Source organism: Macaca thibetana, chromosome 3 (assembly GCF_024542745.1).
Source record: "Macaca thibetana thibetana isolate TM-01 chromosome 3, ASM2454274v1, whole genome shotgun sequence".
Taxonomy (NCBI): Eukaryota; Metazoa; Chordata; class Mammalia; order Primates; family Cercopithecidae; genus Macaca; species Macaca thibetana.
Window position 1 is genome coordinate 75,370,225 of NC_065580.1, and position 16,385 is coordinate 75,386,609.

Sequence of the window (16,385 nt, forward strand, 5' to 3'; positions counted from 1 at the left end):
TAAAACTGTTAGTTGTATAGCATGAACCCTAATTTATTGTACCCATATCCTCCAGTGAGTGGAGTTTTACTTATTACTTGGGCCCACTTCTTCCTTTTGGTGCCTGAGGCTTTCCTTAAGCGTGCAAAACTTGGGGTGCTTCTCAATTCCCTCTTGGTGAGACCTTAGCAGTTTGTTTTCTTATCCATTCTGTCAATGAGATTTTCCTATCATTTGCATTAGCCCAGAAGGACAAGGAGCATTTTTATCTAGATGAGTGTATCTTATACATAACAAATTGATTGCATATCTATGCTCACTGATACTTTATTTAGCAGGCTAATCTGACAAACTATTTCTCAAGTTATAATAACATTCATCGTGGTGGTAAACTTGATAAAGCTTCTGAGTCTCGAAAAACAGAAGTCAGTTGCTTGCAACTACATTGCATTGTAGGTAATCCAATAAAGAATTTCTTTTCATATTGACAAGATAAAAATTGGCAGGGAGCAGGGGAAGGTGTTAACCTGTTAGGGAAAATGCAGGATAATCACATATGGCAATTTATTGCTTTGGAATCTTTTTATTGTAATATCCTCATTTTGGATGAGGTAATTTGGCATCAGATAGATCCAGCTTCAAATAATGGCTCTGTTACTTTTTCACCTTCTCGAAGTTATTGATTTTTTCTGCCCATTTTTCTCATCTGTAATATGGATCATGAGGTATGTATGGAAATCTCATAGGTCTGTTATAAAGATGTAATGAGTAATAAGGTCATGTATTGAAAGCTTTTTGTAAATTATTAAGTGCTAATTGTGATGATTGGGGGGGATGTAGGTACTGGTGGTGGTAGTGGTAGTAGCAAGAATTAGTAGCAGTAGCGGCAATAGTGACACAAGTAGAAATATTAGCAATGGATAACGCTACGGAAACATTTATTTTTAATACAAATGTGTTGAGGATAGTGTGATGTTAATCAGATGCATTTATGATAGTGTGTTTTTAGACACTCTACAGATGACTGTAAAATAAATTGCACATATTTGGAGGTAGAGGGGAAAAAAGAAATATTACTTGCCCCTAAAATTTTATAATAAAAACTAATGTTTATTTTCTATTTCACTATCTCTAGAAAGCATTCTATTTTATTGTAAATTATAAGAGCAATTTAATAATAAAGTCTTCTAAATAAAACATTTCCACTAAATTTATAGCATCTTCAATCTCTGCTCAAGATTCCTAAATTTGCATAAGTATTCCTTCAATTTAAATTTATATTTGTCGTGGTTCTTAAATCTTGATTTAAAAAGTACTCCTTTAGAACTAAGTGATATGAAACAGCTCTCTCATATAATAAATTAACTTCAGAATAACTTTCACATAATACATTCACTTTGTTTTTACAAAAAGTGCTCTTGGGAAACGGACAAGCTTCTGAAACACTCAGTTCGCAGCATTCACTTTTTTAGCATTACACATCAGGTATTTTGTGACCCAAGTGACACATAATTAAAAAAAAAAACCATTCTTTTCTACTAGAGGATTAATGAGGTGGATGTTTATTTTGTGGTTATTTTTAGTGAAGAATTAGTACAGTGGCTATTTAAAGAAAACACACCAACACATCAAAAATATGGAATGACATATTCTATTATAAAGATACATGCACACATATGTTCATTGCAGCACTATTCACAATAGCAAAGACATGGAATCAACCCAAATGCCCATCAATGATAGACTGGATAAAGAAAATGTTGTATAGACATACTGTGGAATACTATGCAGCCGTAAAAGGAACAAGATTATGTCCTTTGCAGGGACATGGATGGAGCTGGAAACCATTATCCTCACCAAACTAACAGGAACAGAAAACCAAATACTGCATGTTCTCACTTCTAAGTGGGAGCTGAACAATGAGAACACATGGATGCAGGGAGGGGAACAACATACACTGGAGCCTGTCAGGGGGGCAGGGGGAGGGAGAGCATCAGGATCAATAGCTAATGCATGTGGGGCTTAATACCTAGGTGATGGTTAGACAGGTACGGCAAACTACCATGACACATGATTACCTATCTAACAAACCTGCACGTCCTCCACATGTATCCTGGAACTTTAAATTAAATTAAAAATATATGTAGAAAGAATGATATTTAAGACAATAAAAAAGATGTTCTTTCTACCTATTTAGATTGTTTAATCTTCAATTAAAGTGTTTGGAAAAGCACATAAGCATGATGATATGAGGTGCTGAAGTAAAACATGTAGATAAATATAAGTAAACTCTAAAAATGCCACCTCGTCCACAAAAATCTTCATCAGCACTCTAGAAAGAGGTGTGATTCTTTTCACTTGCAATCCATTACATCGTCAAACATGTAAGCAATAGTCACCTAGGCTCTGAGCCTCATTCATTGAGTATGAGGGCACCGTTTTAAAATAAATTTGGGTGGAACAGAGTCAGAGTCCATACACTTACAGTTCATTCATTGATTAATTCATGCATTGAACAAATATCTAGTAAGTGCATATCCTGAGCCAGGTCCTATGTTAGATGCTAAGAAGACTGTAGTGAACAAGGCACAGTCTCTGCCCTCATAGAACTTATGTCTTGGTTGAATGACAAGGGAAGACATGCAATAAATTAAAGAAACAAGTAGATACAGATGGTGGTGTGTGCTATAGAGGAGAAAAGGAGTGGAGTAAAAGAGACAGACAGCTGGTTGGGAGGAGAGTGTTCTCTGGCATAGGATGGATACAGAGGACTCCCTGGTCTGCTGATATTAGGAGAGAAGCATGGAAAAGACAAGGAAGACAGTTCTGGATTACTGGAGGTATTGGATCCAAACAGAGGTGATGCAAAAGCCCTGGTGCAGGTAGAAATTTTAGTATTTTTAAGGGCCAGCTCAAGCTAACTAGCTTCTCTGAGTTGCAATTTCCTCTGTTGTAAAAATGGGGACAATAATAGTACTATGAAGGACAGTTTGTGAAGATTTAATAAAATAATGTGTGTTGGCCGGACGTGGTGGCTCACGCCTGTAATCCCAGCACTTCGGGAGGCTGAGGCGGGCGAATCACGAGGTCAGGAGATTGAGACCATCCTTGCTAACACGGCGAAACCCCGTCTCTACTAAAAATACAAAAAATTAGCCGGGTGAGGTGGTGGGTACCTGTAGTCCCAGCTACTCGGGAGGCTGAGGCAGGAGAATGGCGTGAACCCAGGAGGTGGAGCTTGCAGTGAGTTGACATAGCGCCACTGCACTCCAGCCTGAACGACAGAGTGAGACTCCATCTCAAAAATTAAAAACTAAATAAATAAATAAAAGATAAAAATAAAATAGTGTGTGCAAAATGCCTAGCACAGTCAGTGTTCTGTGAAAATCTTAGGTGCATTTCTTCTGTAAATATCTACTCACCTTGGTGTTTCTGTACATATGAACTCATGTTGGTGTGTGTGCTTGTCTGTGACATTATGGCCTCTCTTCTTTGACAGCCATGTGCCTTTTGAACAATAAGGCCAAGATAATTACCAGATTGTGTTCCAGGAAACACTAAGGCAGCCCCTGCCTGTGTTAAATGTTTCATGAACCACTTTATGAAGCGTGTTTCCACCTCCACTTATCTTTCTTGAGTCCTGCCACCATTGGTCTACCCAGAGCCTCCTGCTGCTGAGGCCTTCTTTTAGAAATGGCAGGTTTTTGGGTGGGAGATGCCTGGGATAGCTCAGGATCAGCTCTCCTCCATATGTTTTACTCACTCCGCCCGTGGGAAATGCATGCACCCATAGTGAGGGGTGGGGCAGATTTCTCTCCATCCCTCCTCTAGACCCTGACATCTCTCCAAGATGTCCCTCTTTTCCAAGCTTAGCCAGGCAAAGGAGTTAAGGCAGCTGAAATGCTCTGCATAAAATAATGGGAGAAATTTAGGATCAGAGTGGGTGTTTGCCCTTGAGAGGAAGCGCTGAGAGAAAATAGGTGAAGAACACCTTTTCAAGCATCATGGTCATGTGGCTGAGAAGCTTTCAAGAATAGAAAAGGCCACTAAGTATTTTTAAGGAGTTGCCTTGTTGCATTGTAAATTCTCTCCATCTTTTCAAACCTTTAATAAGTGGGTCAAAAACCAGGTCTTTGTATGTGGCTTTTTTTTTTTTTTTTTTTTTTTTGTAGCAACCAAGGAAAGGGGCTGAGATCTATTTTGTGATAAACAGAGCTGAAATCAATGCAAAGCCCCATGACCAACAGTAGGCAAGTAAGAATTTAGCAGAGGAAGGAAGCAGGAGCCAGCCATGACCATCACTCCATCTCCTAGAGATCCTCAGAAGCGTTTCAAGGGCATTGGATGTTTCAAGACAGTAGTATACTGATCTTAATGAGCAGGATGGCCTTAGCTGACATGCATATGTATGTGAGACTTGCTTTGGGTGGCACCACATACAAAGACAGGCACTGAATTCTCTGGATAGCAACATGAAAGTGAGGTTGAAGCTGCAGATCTGGGAGGGACTCTAGGCCTGCCTGAAAGTGGGTATAATAGACAGGAGTTGTCCACATTTGTCAATGTCCTTGAGTAGACCAGTGCTCGTATCTATCATCACTATGGATTCAAGCTGCATTATTGAGGTTCCGAGAACACATCCAGTATTGGGCACAGTGGGAGTGGCTTATTTAACCTCAATGGTTGACTAGTTGGGTCTTGAGCTGACACCTTTGATTCTTTACAACAGAAAGGAAATAAGTTGGAGGAACTTGCCTTGGGCTGCTTCCAGGCTGTACGTAGGTAGAAATAATATCAAAGCTAACGTTTATTGAGTACTTAGTCTAAGTAAAGGATTATGCAGGAACTTTATATGTACTCACTCACCCAGTTCCCCCAACAACTCTTTGAGATAAGTACTTCCTAATATTCTTCCAAAACAAGGAGGCATACTTTGACCCAGCTACAGGGTTTGCAAAACTGGAGCATGTGGAATGAACAGGACTGCTGAGGAGAAATTTTGTGAGAAGTAGGAGTTGGTGAAGCAACTATTCAGCAATTCTTTAATAGCAGATAGGCAGTTAGCTTTATCCAGATGCCTAATGTCTTTGTCAGGTTTATAGGATGATGTTGCAATTTCATTTACATTTGTCTGAGGTTTCCTCTGGGACCATAAAGTTTCCCAGGTCAAGTCTTCCCAGGTCCCAAATCTTACTCTGTTTTTGCAACTTCACTCTGCAGAGGAAGGGATGTAGCCCATGGCAAGCAAAAGGGGATGACAATGATGATGAAAGTTAGGAAAAAATTGGACTTCATGGAGAAATTAAGGAGGGTGGTTGAATATAGATCAAATTGAGGTGAACAAAAAGAGTGTGGGCAAGGTTAAAGACTGTGCTAAAAGCAAGTGTTGTATGTGTGCTTAGTCATAAAATGTAGCTCTGGAGATCCATTTCAGGGTCTGGTTCTGTGCACATAAATCCCTTTTGGAATTTACACTTTCCCCCATGCAAGTGCATTCATCCTTGGAGCACTAAGTGACCCATTACTGTCCTGGGCGGGGCCAGTCAGGGGTGGGAGGAAGTGATGCATAATTCACCTCTTGGAAACCCCATCTTTGGGGAAAGTTAATTTACTGCACATTTAAATGTTTGTCTCTCAGTGACCATTAACTTAAACCTGGCTCACCAGAGTAGCTGGCTTTTAATGAGGAATTGCTTTTCTGCAAGAAAAATTCTTGAAATTGTTGGAAAAGGAAAAAGTAAATCCTGGGAGACTGTTAGAACTGGTAGATGTGGCATATTCACTAGCCTTGACTGGATTTCCTTTAAATGCTGAGATGAAAGTCATTCAGCATGGAGCTCTCACCAGTGAGGATTTAAGAGATTTTGTTCTTATTCTGTACTACTGCCAGGAGCTATAATTAACAGGTAAATGTAAGAGATGAAAATGTATGTTGTTCATCTGATTTAAATACTACTCCTCCTTTAAAAAGCAACATCCATCATAACCAAAGTGTACCTGAATAGTAGAATCTCAGAGGTACAGAGGTTTTCCAGAAAGCCACAAAAATAGTGCAATGGTTAGTTTTTCTTTTGGTCTGAGCATTGATAAAGGGGCTAGTTTTAGTTTTCCATTAATCTCTCATGTTTCTTTCCTTTTTTTTTTTTTTCTTGCAGTAATCTTACCTACAAAATGCTTTAACTGGTATGTTAGAAATCTTTTATTTTTAGACGTATTCACTTTGAATTCTTTCCTTTTTCCTTACTTGGTAAATATTTATCACACTGCCAGGCAACTCAACATTTCTCTTATAGAAAGAAGTGTCCCATAAAAGAAATGCCAAAAATGGTTGCTTAGAAAACACAAGGGCCCTGAGAGACATATTTCTGCAAGGACTTGTACTGAAAGAGCGCTAGTGACATATAATCATGAACACTTGCCAGCCTTTGGATATGAAGATGTCACTATCATCATTTTTCAAGCATGTTTTGAAAGTTTTGTTTTGTTTTGTTTTGGCTCAGTTTGGTTGATTTGGTGTGTGGTTTTTTGTTTGTTTGTTTGCTTGCTTGCATTTTCCATGAACTTTCATGGATTTGTATTGACCCATCCATATTTACTTTGTCTTCTTTAGACCAAAAATGGGCTTTAGTGTGGGATAATCAATGAAAAAGGTGTATTAATTATAATTTGTCTGTTCAATATGTGCCACTGAGTCTTTTATAAAGAAGAAGTTATATTGCCAGAAAGGCAATGAATGAAACTTGAGTTTCTTTTGTCCTTGTCCTGTGCTGACATCTGCAACTCTCATAGCAGAATTTGGTAAAACTGAATTCAGACTACTAACCAGAGAGTCAGTAGGTCAGATGCAGTCCAAGAGACAAGGAAAGGATTGGGAAGCAATGCTGTGGTCAGTTGGGAAATGGGCAATTCCAATCACACTCAGAAAATGGAAGTGAAAATTGGGACCAGGATCATCTTAGAAGCACCAGCAAAAGCATATTGATAAAATACCCAACACTAAAGATCACAAAAATTAGCCACACATGGGATAATCATGACACAATAAAGTTATGAATCACCTCTACATTAGGGTATGTGAACAATTCTGTAGCTATTGGGAAATATCCCTCAGTTTTCTTGAGTCTGACTCCCTGAGACTAGTCTTATAACACTTCAAAATTAAATTGTTTGAGCCAAGAAGGAACAGAGTTGAATAGAATAGACAGGTGTATTTTGGTGTCAGTGATTGTACCATTAAAGTTTTCCTAAATATCTTTTTACTATTATCATTATTTTCTCCTCAGCAGACAACACCAGTTGCAGAAGTTGCGTGATATAATTGAAATTGATTTTTCTTTTTAAGGAGTGTATTTGACATTTCTTCAGTGAGGCTGCAGCTCTCCTCCTTATGCTCGCCCCCAAATCTGTGGTGAAGAAAATATTACTTCAGTTCATCTCATCCTTAATATAGCTTTGGCCTTCCTCTTCACAAAACCCTTACAGCCTAAAAGGTCACGGGCAGCATTTACGAAGCCTGGGATGTGCTACAGGAGAGGCAGTCATGCTTATTTTCTCACAGTTATGATAAAACACGGGGTGGCCCAACAAAGGGCCAATTTGGGGTAGTTTTCTCTGGATTTAGGTTTTGAATGTTTTTTGGGACCTGAGAAGGCTTTTGTTGTTTTCTTTCTTTCCTTCATTACCTATAGTTGTCTGTTACCACTTGAAACAATACATCCAATACAACCTATTAGAGATTAAGATTAAAATATCTTTCCTTATGGCACTATCTGAAACTTATGCTTTAGCTGCTTTTCAAATGCCTCCAGCTCATGAAATGAGAAAGAAACGTTTTCCATGACACGATGGTATCACCATCTCTTTTCAAGGAGGACGATTGCACGCCTACACAGCAGATTTTCTCTGTGTTGTATTCATGCAGCAAAGAGCTGCACTTCTGAATGGTTTCTTGTGTAAGCTCATTCATGCTTCTCGCCTTGGAGACTTCATCAGACTCTCAGCCAAGTCAAGGTCAGGAAGCACCTGTCCTGATGCTTCTTTTCTGTATACGTTTCTGTGGGGTTCTCCACCACCTCATGGAACATATATCCTTTTAATCTCTATCAGAATCATGTATGTTTCATTATCTGCAGATGAAAAGAAAACCCCTCGACAAACAGAGAAGGACCTTTTTATTTAATAAGGCTCTGATCACCTGATTGATTCTGAAATGCTTGCTCTGGGCTCTATCTGAATGAGTCTTACAATAGAGAATAAGAATCTTTCCTATCATTTTCTCCCTATTTTCTTCCTTCCTTTTATTTTTCCTTTCTCTCTTTCATTTTCTCTTTTCCCTACTTTCTTATTGTGTCTGTTTTACAGCCAGTCCTTCCCGCCCCAGATTACCCGCTCGTCCTCATGATGGAACCTTTTCATCCTTGTAACTCTCGGATTTGTTCCAAGTCACTGTTAATGCATTTATCACTTCTGACATAAGGTGGTAGATTTTTTTAGCTTATACTTTCCTCCCCTTTGCAACTCCCTTCACTAATGGCAAAGAGTGACAACTAGTGATTACAGAAATCTTGAAAATGCCACTGGGAACTCAGCAACAAGAGGTGCCTCATCAAGACTAAGACGTAGATTCAAGATTGGATCCCCAGCGGCTCCCCTCCCCATCCCTTTTATCCCCACTTTACTAGCAAAACCTAAGTAACCTCTTTTTACTTCCTGACCTGGAGGTTCTAAGCTGAAATCTTCAACAAGCCCAAGGGTGCACGTGGCCCTGCTCAGTGCTTTTACGCCATCCTCCCACAGTCTGTCTATTTTGAAGTGAGTGCTATGTTATTTCTGTACCAGGCAAAAACCTTTTTGTATAAATGGAGATATAAAATTTGTAGGTGCTACATAATATGCTTAAAAAAAAAAAAAAGCTTCAATGGGTTTTTACTTTACCATCCTGCTCCTTCTGCCTCGTCCTTCCTCTGTCCTTTTATGCAATGTGTTGCCCTGTGTCTCTTTCTTCATTTTTGGACTTGCTTCAGCGTGTGGCTGCATTCAGAGTGGAGCTTAGGGAATGACTGATCGCCTCAGACCTTCAGGGTCTGCCTGTCCAGCACAGCTCAGCTTTCACCAGATCTCAAGACTCCAGGGGTGACCATGGAGCAGGATTATGCTGGGCAAAATAGCTAATGGCTTTCATTTTGCATGGTAAAGAATTACAGTGGTAGATCCACATCTTAACTAGTTTGTGACTCATTCAGCAAATGTTTCTTTTGTGTCTCGTATGTACCTGGCTGTTCTAATTCTCAGGATATGTAAAGAATAAAACAGACAAGTGTCCCTTCACATACACCTTCACACTTCAGAACATATTTTCACAATCTCTAAGGCATCAGCAGTTTTTATAAGCGACTCTGGCATCTTTTGGAAATAAAATTCCCAAATTTTAATTACTATAAGCATGTATTCAGTTTTATGAGGCTTTTTCAAAAGAAATGGGTGCTGTAAAAACAGAGTTGTAACTTTTTATGTGAGTGGAACAGCGTTTCTCTCCACATTTGCTTTCTCATATCAAGAGAGGCAAAGAAAGAAAGGAAAGAAAGAAAGAGAGAGAGAGAGAGAAAGAGAGCGAGAGAGAGAGAGAAAGAAAGAAAGAAAGAAAGAAAGAGAGAGAGAGAGAGAAAGAAAGAAAGAAAGAAAGAAAGAAAGAAAGAAAGAAAGAAAGAAAGAAAGAAAGAAAGAAAGAAAGAAAGAAAGAAAGAAGAAAGAAAGAAAGAAGGAGAGAGAGAGAAACATGTTTGGATTTTTGCCACCTGGTTATGGTTAGTTCTTTATTTTAAAATCGCTTTCAAAACAGATCAGACATTACATTGTTAAAAACAATTTTCACTGTAGGTATTGAATATCATACTGTGCTTGTAGTAATAACTGATAGATATCTAGAATAATCTTCAATGTGGACTGAAACTATAAAGAACTGTCAATCACTGAGTTTAACTTTAAACACAGATGATTTGAATTCATGTTAGCAGCGTGAGGAAGCAAAGAAGATGGAACAGTGCTGCTTGGAGAAAAGATGATAGGATTACTTCTGCAGTTTGCCGTTCTTGCTAGTTGTTAGAGTCACTAAATCAAGGCAAAGTTTATGAAAAGCCTGTGGCTGGGGTCTCCAACTCTTCATTCCTGCTGAGATTTTCCTATTATAAATCTGCTGTCAGAAATAAGTGCTTTACTTGTGACTTAATTCTATGCAGGCACAAACACCTTGGTTCAACACTTTGGCCAGACGGCCCTGACTGTCTTGAGAGCAACAGAGATCTCATTAACGTGGGCTATTACAAAGAAAAGGGGTTCCCATGCTCTCTGGTCGTCATTCACTGCTCTGGAAACAGCCCTGTGAACGCTAAAAGGAAACATGAACTCCAAGGAAGCAGTAGGGCCGGGATATTGAGGGAGGGAGGGATATTAGGGAAAAGGGAGTATAGGGCTTGTGTATTCAAAAGCATTATCATGCTCAAAACAGGCAATTTCATGTTTTAATACTTCCCACGTCACCTGTTGTTAAAAATTGGTTATTTAAAAATCTTTCTGCTATTATCATAATTAGCTAGATCCCACTATCTAGTATGGGAGCCACTGGCCACATGGGGCTATTTAAAGATAATTAAGGTCAATTAAAATTTCAAACACAGGTCTTCAGTTTACACTAACTCACTTGAAGTGCCCAGTTGCCACGTGTGGCTCATGCAACTGTATTGGACAACACAGAGCATTTCCATTGACACAGCAAGTTGTCTTGGGCAGTGCTGGTGTAGACGGTGTTTGTAGGATATCTCTTGGTCTTTGGCCACTCATCACCTTTACAATGATCAGGCATTTAAGGGCATGCGCAATAAAAGCTGAATGCTAAAACTCAATGATATTTCCATTTTTAATATTCTGACTTTATGTTAGATGTCTTCTTGTTTAAAGATATATGGACAATGGGCCGGGCATGGTGGCTCACGCCTGTAATCCCAGGACTTTGGGAGGCCGAAGCAGGCAGATCATGAGGTCAGGAGATTGAGATCATCCTGGCTAATACGGTGAAACCCTGTCTCTAATTAAAAAATGCAAAAAAATTAGCCAGGTGTGGTGGTGGGCGCCTGTAGTCCCAGCTACTGGGAAGGCTGAGGCAGGAGAACGTCGTGAACCCAGGAGGCAGAGCTTGCAGTGAGCCGACATCACAACACCACTGCACTCCAGTCTGGGCCACAGAGTGAGACTCCATTTCTATATATATATTTCCATATATATATATATGGACAATGACTTTTTTGCCTTCTTTTAATATGTCTTTTGAATATCATATGTCAGTGCTGTGCAACGTGTGCTCCCTGGAATGGGTCCAGTCCATAAACTATTAGTTATCAGTCTATAGAGAAGTAAATAAAGAAATCAAGAGTAAGCCTTTAAAAATTTTTATAGGGATTTAACATTGCGGTGACTTCCAGGCATTCATGCTGGTTTCGATAAGTATGTGAGGTGATGAATATATGAATTAGCTTGGTTTAGTCATTTCACAATGTGTGTACTTGTATGAAAATATCATGTTGCCTGCCATAAAAATACACACTTTGTCATTTTTCCATTAAAAAATAATTTTTAAAACAATTTGCAACAGATTGGAAATTTTGATTTATTTTATTAATTTTTTTTAAAGACAAGATCCCACTCTGTCACCCATGCTGAAGTACAAAAATGTAATCACAGCTCGCTGCAGCCTTGACCTCCTGGGCAGAAGCAATTCTCCCACCTCAACCTCCTGAGTTAGCTGGGACTACACACCTAGCTAATTTTAAATTTTTTATTTATTTAATTTTTTATTTTTAGGGACAGGATCTTGCTGTGTTGCCCAGGCTGGTCTCAAACTCCAGGCCTTGAGCAATCCTGCTGACCCAGCCTCCTAAGTGGTGGCAATTTAAAGCATGAAATAAACTTGCTCTTCACCACAGAGAGTTGAGAAGAAAAGATGTATGAAAATGTTCACTTTTGGAAACACATTAACCAACTCACCTAAACATTTCAAACAGGACCAGCTTATATGCAAGGAACAAAAGCTCAATTCAGGAAAAAGCTATATTAAATGTATAATTATTTGACATGACTGTGAACATAGCCTACAGTAGTTTTCTCATTCACTCTTAATGCATGTTAAGGATATTAATGCCAAGTGCTCTTTCCTATAAATCCGGCTCCACTTTTATGTAACATTCTTTATCTAAGGAATCTTTGACCCGAGTGGGAGGAACAGGTGCCTGTTACCAAGAGTAACATAGTGCTTGTTTATCACACTTGGCCAAGTTTGGAAGGTTTGTGCTTTAGCTAATAAAAGTAGCTACTGTTTGCAGAGTATTACAGTATTTGAATTGAAAAGTGTTGTGCTTTACTGTATCTCCATACAAAGGAGAGGTTTTCCTGTGATGTGATTGACAGTCTGTAACAGGAGTATCCCTAGCCGTGTTCCAGTTTCATCCCTGGGTACCTGGCCACATTTCAATGCACTCAGTTCACAGAGATCAGAGGCTATGTGGCACGTGCATGTGGAGTTGCTATGTAAATAATATGTAGTATTAAGTACTTATTTGCTAGCTTCTCTGACTAAACTTAGAGGTCTGCAGAGAAGGTGGCTGTACTTAGCCACCTTTGCTATCTCCCTCGACTTACACAACAGGTGCTCAATAAGACTCTTTCTTTCTTTCTCTCTCTTTTTTTTTTTTTTTTACTTTAAGTTCTGGGATACATGTGCAGAATGCACAGGTTTGTTACATAGGTATACATGTGCCATGGTTGTTTGCTACACCCATCAACCTGTCATCTACATTAGGTATTTCTCCTAATGCTATCCCTCCTCTTGCCCCCTACCCCCGACAGGCCCCAGTATGTGATGTTCGCCTTCCTGTACCCATACATTCTCATTGTTCAGCTCCCACTTATGAGTGAGAACATGCGGTGTTTGGTGTTCTGTTCCTGTCTTAGTTTGCTAAGAATGATGGTTTCCAGCTTCATCCATGTCCCTGCAGATGACATGAACTCATTCTTTTTTATGGCTGCATAGTATTCAATGATGTATATGTGCCACATTTTCTTTATCCAGTCTATCATTGATGGGCATTTGGGTTGGCTCCAAGTCTTTGCTGTTGTGAATAGTGCTGCAATAAACATACGTGTGCATGTGTCTTCATTTAATTGGCTTCTGGAATTACATGATGCAGTTAAAAAAATAATACTCAAGTCCATCATTCAATTCATTTAACATGATACCAAATCACTGCCTTAACATCGTGATTTTGCTTCCTCTGGTGGTTGTGTAGCCCTGGACATGTTGAGTTTAAACTCCAGCTTGGTCGATGGCTTATTGAATAATCAGAAAACCCTGATTCCAAATTATTGATATTTCTTAGCTCTAAAAACATAATCTTGGTTTGCAGTAGGGGCAATATAATAAATAAATGATTGTAAGATACTTCACTATGAAATAAGGCTAAAATATTCCTTATGTGAAATATTACTACCAGAAATTCCCCAGCACTCACTGGAACTTTCTGTAAGACATCTGTCTGTCAGAGGAAGTTGTGAGTTGCTGCTTAGAAATTCAGAATCAGTGGCATTTTCGTAAACCTGGCATTTGGAGAGTGAATTTCAGGACAATCTTCTTCCTCCACCACCCTCCCCACCCCTCCATTTATTTGTATCACAAAACCACCTCTAAAGTCAATATCCCCCTCCCCGCAAAATAAATATGTTATCCAAGATCTTTATCCCCTCCTCCTCCTCCTCCTGCTGCTGCTGCTGCTGCTGCTGCTGTTTGCTCATCAATGCAGGATTTCAGAGTTGTTCATCTTCCAGAAGCTCCCAGTCCCTTGGTCTTGTCTGAGGAGTTCTTGATTGGGCGCCCATCCATCAGAAGAAGGAGAAATTTCTGGCCCTATAGACATGCAGGTGCTCTTGCAGCCCATGATCTTGCATGAACTGGAGATGTCAGGATTGGGAAAACAACTCCTGCAGCCTGAATTGGGAGGAGCAGTCGGAGCCAGGAAACACATCTGGAGCAGGAAAGTGTTTGCTGATTGTGGAATTTACAAGAAAGGACACACCCAGGAGTGGCTCTGAAAGGGGTGAAGGTCTCCATCCCCAGGATCACAGAACTTGTCCTTGTGGCTTTGATCTTAAGCCACATTTAAACTCACAGGAAATACCACCACTCACGAGAGCCTTCACTGGGAGAAAGTACAGGCCGAGTGTTATCCAGTTTATCACAATTGCAGGTATATGTCTTCAGTGAATGAGTGGTTCTAAATGTCATAGGTCAGAGTTTCCTAATCTTGGCATTATTGGCATTTTGGGCTGGTTAAGTCTTTGCTGCCAGAGCTGTTCTGTGCATTGTAGGATATTTAGCAGCATCTCTGGCCTCTAATCATGAGATACCAGTAGCAACCACCTACAGCTGTGACAACCAGAGCATCTCCAGATTGAACATTGCCAAATGTCTGGTTGAGAACCAGAACCATAGAAAGACTCTCAAAGGATTCTAGATGTGCCATTATTTCTCAGAAAAATCTAGTAACTTTCTTCTATGATTAAGAAAATTATATGATTAAGAAAGGTAAATGATTTAGAAAGGTATGATTTATAGCCAGATGCAATAGCTCACAAGTGTAATCCTAGCATTTTAAGAGGCTGAGGCAGGAGGATCATTTGAAGTCAGGTGTTCAAGACCAGCCTGGGCAACACAGTGAGACTCTGTCTCTACAAAAAGTTTTTTTTAAAACATTGGCCCGGGAAGCTGAGCAAGAAGGATGGCTTGAGCCCAGGAGATCAAGGCTGCAGTGAGCTGTGGTCATGCCACTATACTCTGGCCTGGGTGACAGAGTGAAACCCAATCTCTTAAAAAAAAAAAGAAAAGAAAAAGAAATGTATACTTCATGTTATAACCAAAAAGTATGTATAAGCACCCACTTGTATGAGATACTCAGTTGAGTTCTAAACAAATCAATAAAAACTTGTATCTCTAAACATGAATTTTCTAAGCTAATCAACAAATTTTTGCCTTGTAGAGAATCTGAAGATATATCATGTTGAGAATACATTGATAAAAAGTTGACATTGATTCTGTCCTAAAATGTGCCTTAACAAACTTATCTGTTAATTCCATGTGCAGAAATTGAGCATCTACTATTTTCCAAGCATTTGACCAGTAAGGAAGAAATAAAACATGATTATGGCCCTTGAGGAGTTTTAAGCATAGCGAATGCTATCATTTGGCATACAAATGACAAATGGGTAGGTTGCTCTACATAGAGGAGAAGCAGCTAAATCAAACTGAGGGGTCAGGGCAAATCAAACTGAGGGGTCAGGGAGGTAAACTTGAAGCTATGTTTTGAAGGATGAATAGGAGTGGAGAAAGAAGCAAAATCAAGGATACTCCAGGTAGAGGGAACAGTAGGTACAAAGGCTCAGAGGAATGAAGTGGCACAACGTGGAGATCTATGAAAGGCTCTGAATGCTTGAGTGAAGTCATCATGTGGGGCTGGGGTAGGGAGTGAGAGCCATATCTTGCAAAGCTTTGGGTGCTGAGCCTGAAGGCACAGTGGAGATGCACTGGCAGAATTTTAGCAGGGGCATGACAGGGCCTTTTAGCAACTTCCAGCAACATTGGAAGGGCTCAGACCAGCAAGCTAGGAGGCAGCAGCAGTGAAAATTGACAAAGGCCTAAATCAAGGCCATGTCAGTAGGTTGAGGAGGAGAAAGGGGAAGAAAATCTTTCAGAGATTAAGAAGGTCAAATCTATAAACTGATTGAATGTGGTGACTTGACATAGAGGAGACATTTCTGACAGATCCCAGGATTCTAGCTTAGATGACAGTGACTGGTTCTCAATCCCAAAGTTAGGATCCAGGAAGAAGATTAGTTTGGGGAAGAGAACAATGAAACAGTATGGTGGAGTGGTTAAAACCTTGAATTGTAAAATTAAATTAGACCTGGATTTATATACCAGCTCCATTCTTTACCAACTACATGAACTTTCTTGGACTCATTTAACTTTGCTAAACCTTGATTTCCTCACCTGTTAAATGGTGCTATTAATATAACTTACTGATATATTATTGTAAGAATTGAATGAGAGAATCATTGAGAAGAACAATGCTTAACACCTAGTAAGTCCTTAACACATGTTAGCCAAGTTAGCAGCATCCCGAGCCCAGGCAGTCCAACTGCAAAGTCGGTATTCCTAACCATTTCAATACACTGCCTCCTTGGGGCAATTACATGTAGATTAAAATGGTTGAAATATAGACTCCCCTAAGGGGACTTGTGCAGTGTAAGGATAAAAAACTAGGCAAAGGTTAGATCACAGGAGATCATATATGGTAAAGACTTTGGCC

General features: G+C 39.6%; 1 protein-coding gene across 5 annotated transcripts in view; it reads left to right on the forward strand.

Annotated features, from left to right (window-relative positions):
• The window catches only part of DYNC1I1 (dynein cytoplasmic 1 intermediate chain 1), a 318,520-nt gene that overhangs the window by 162,259 nt on the left and 139,876 nt on the right, over positions 1-16,385 (forward strand). The window lies entirely within an intron of this gene.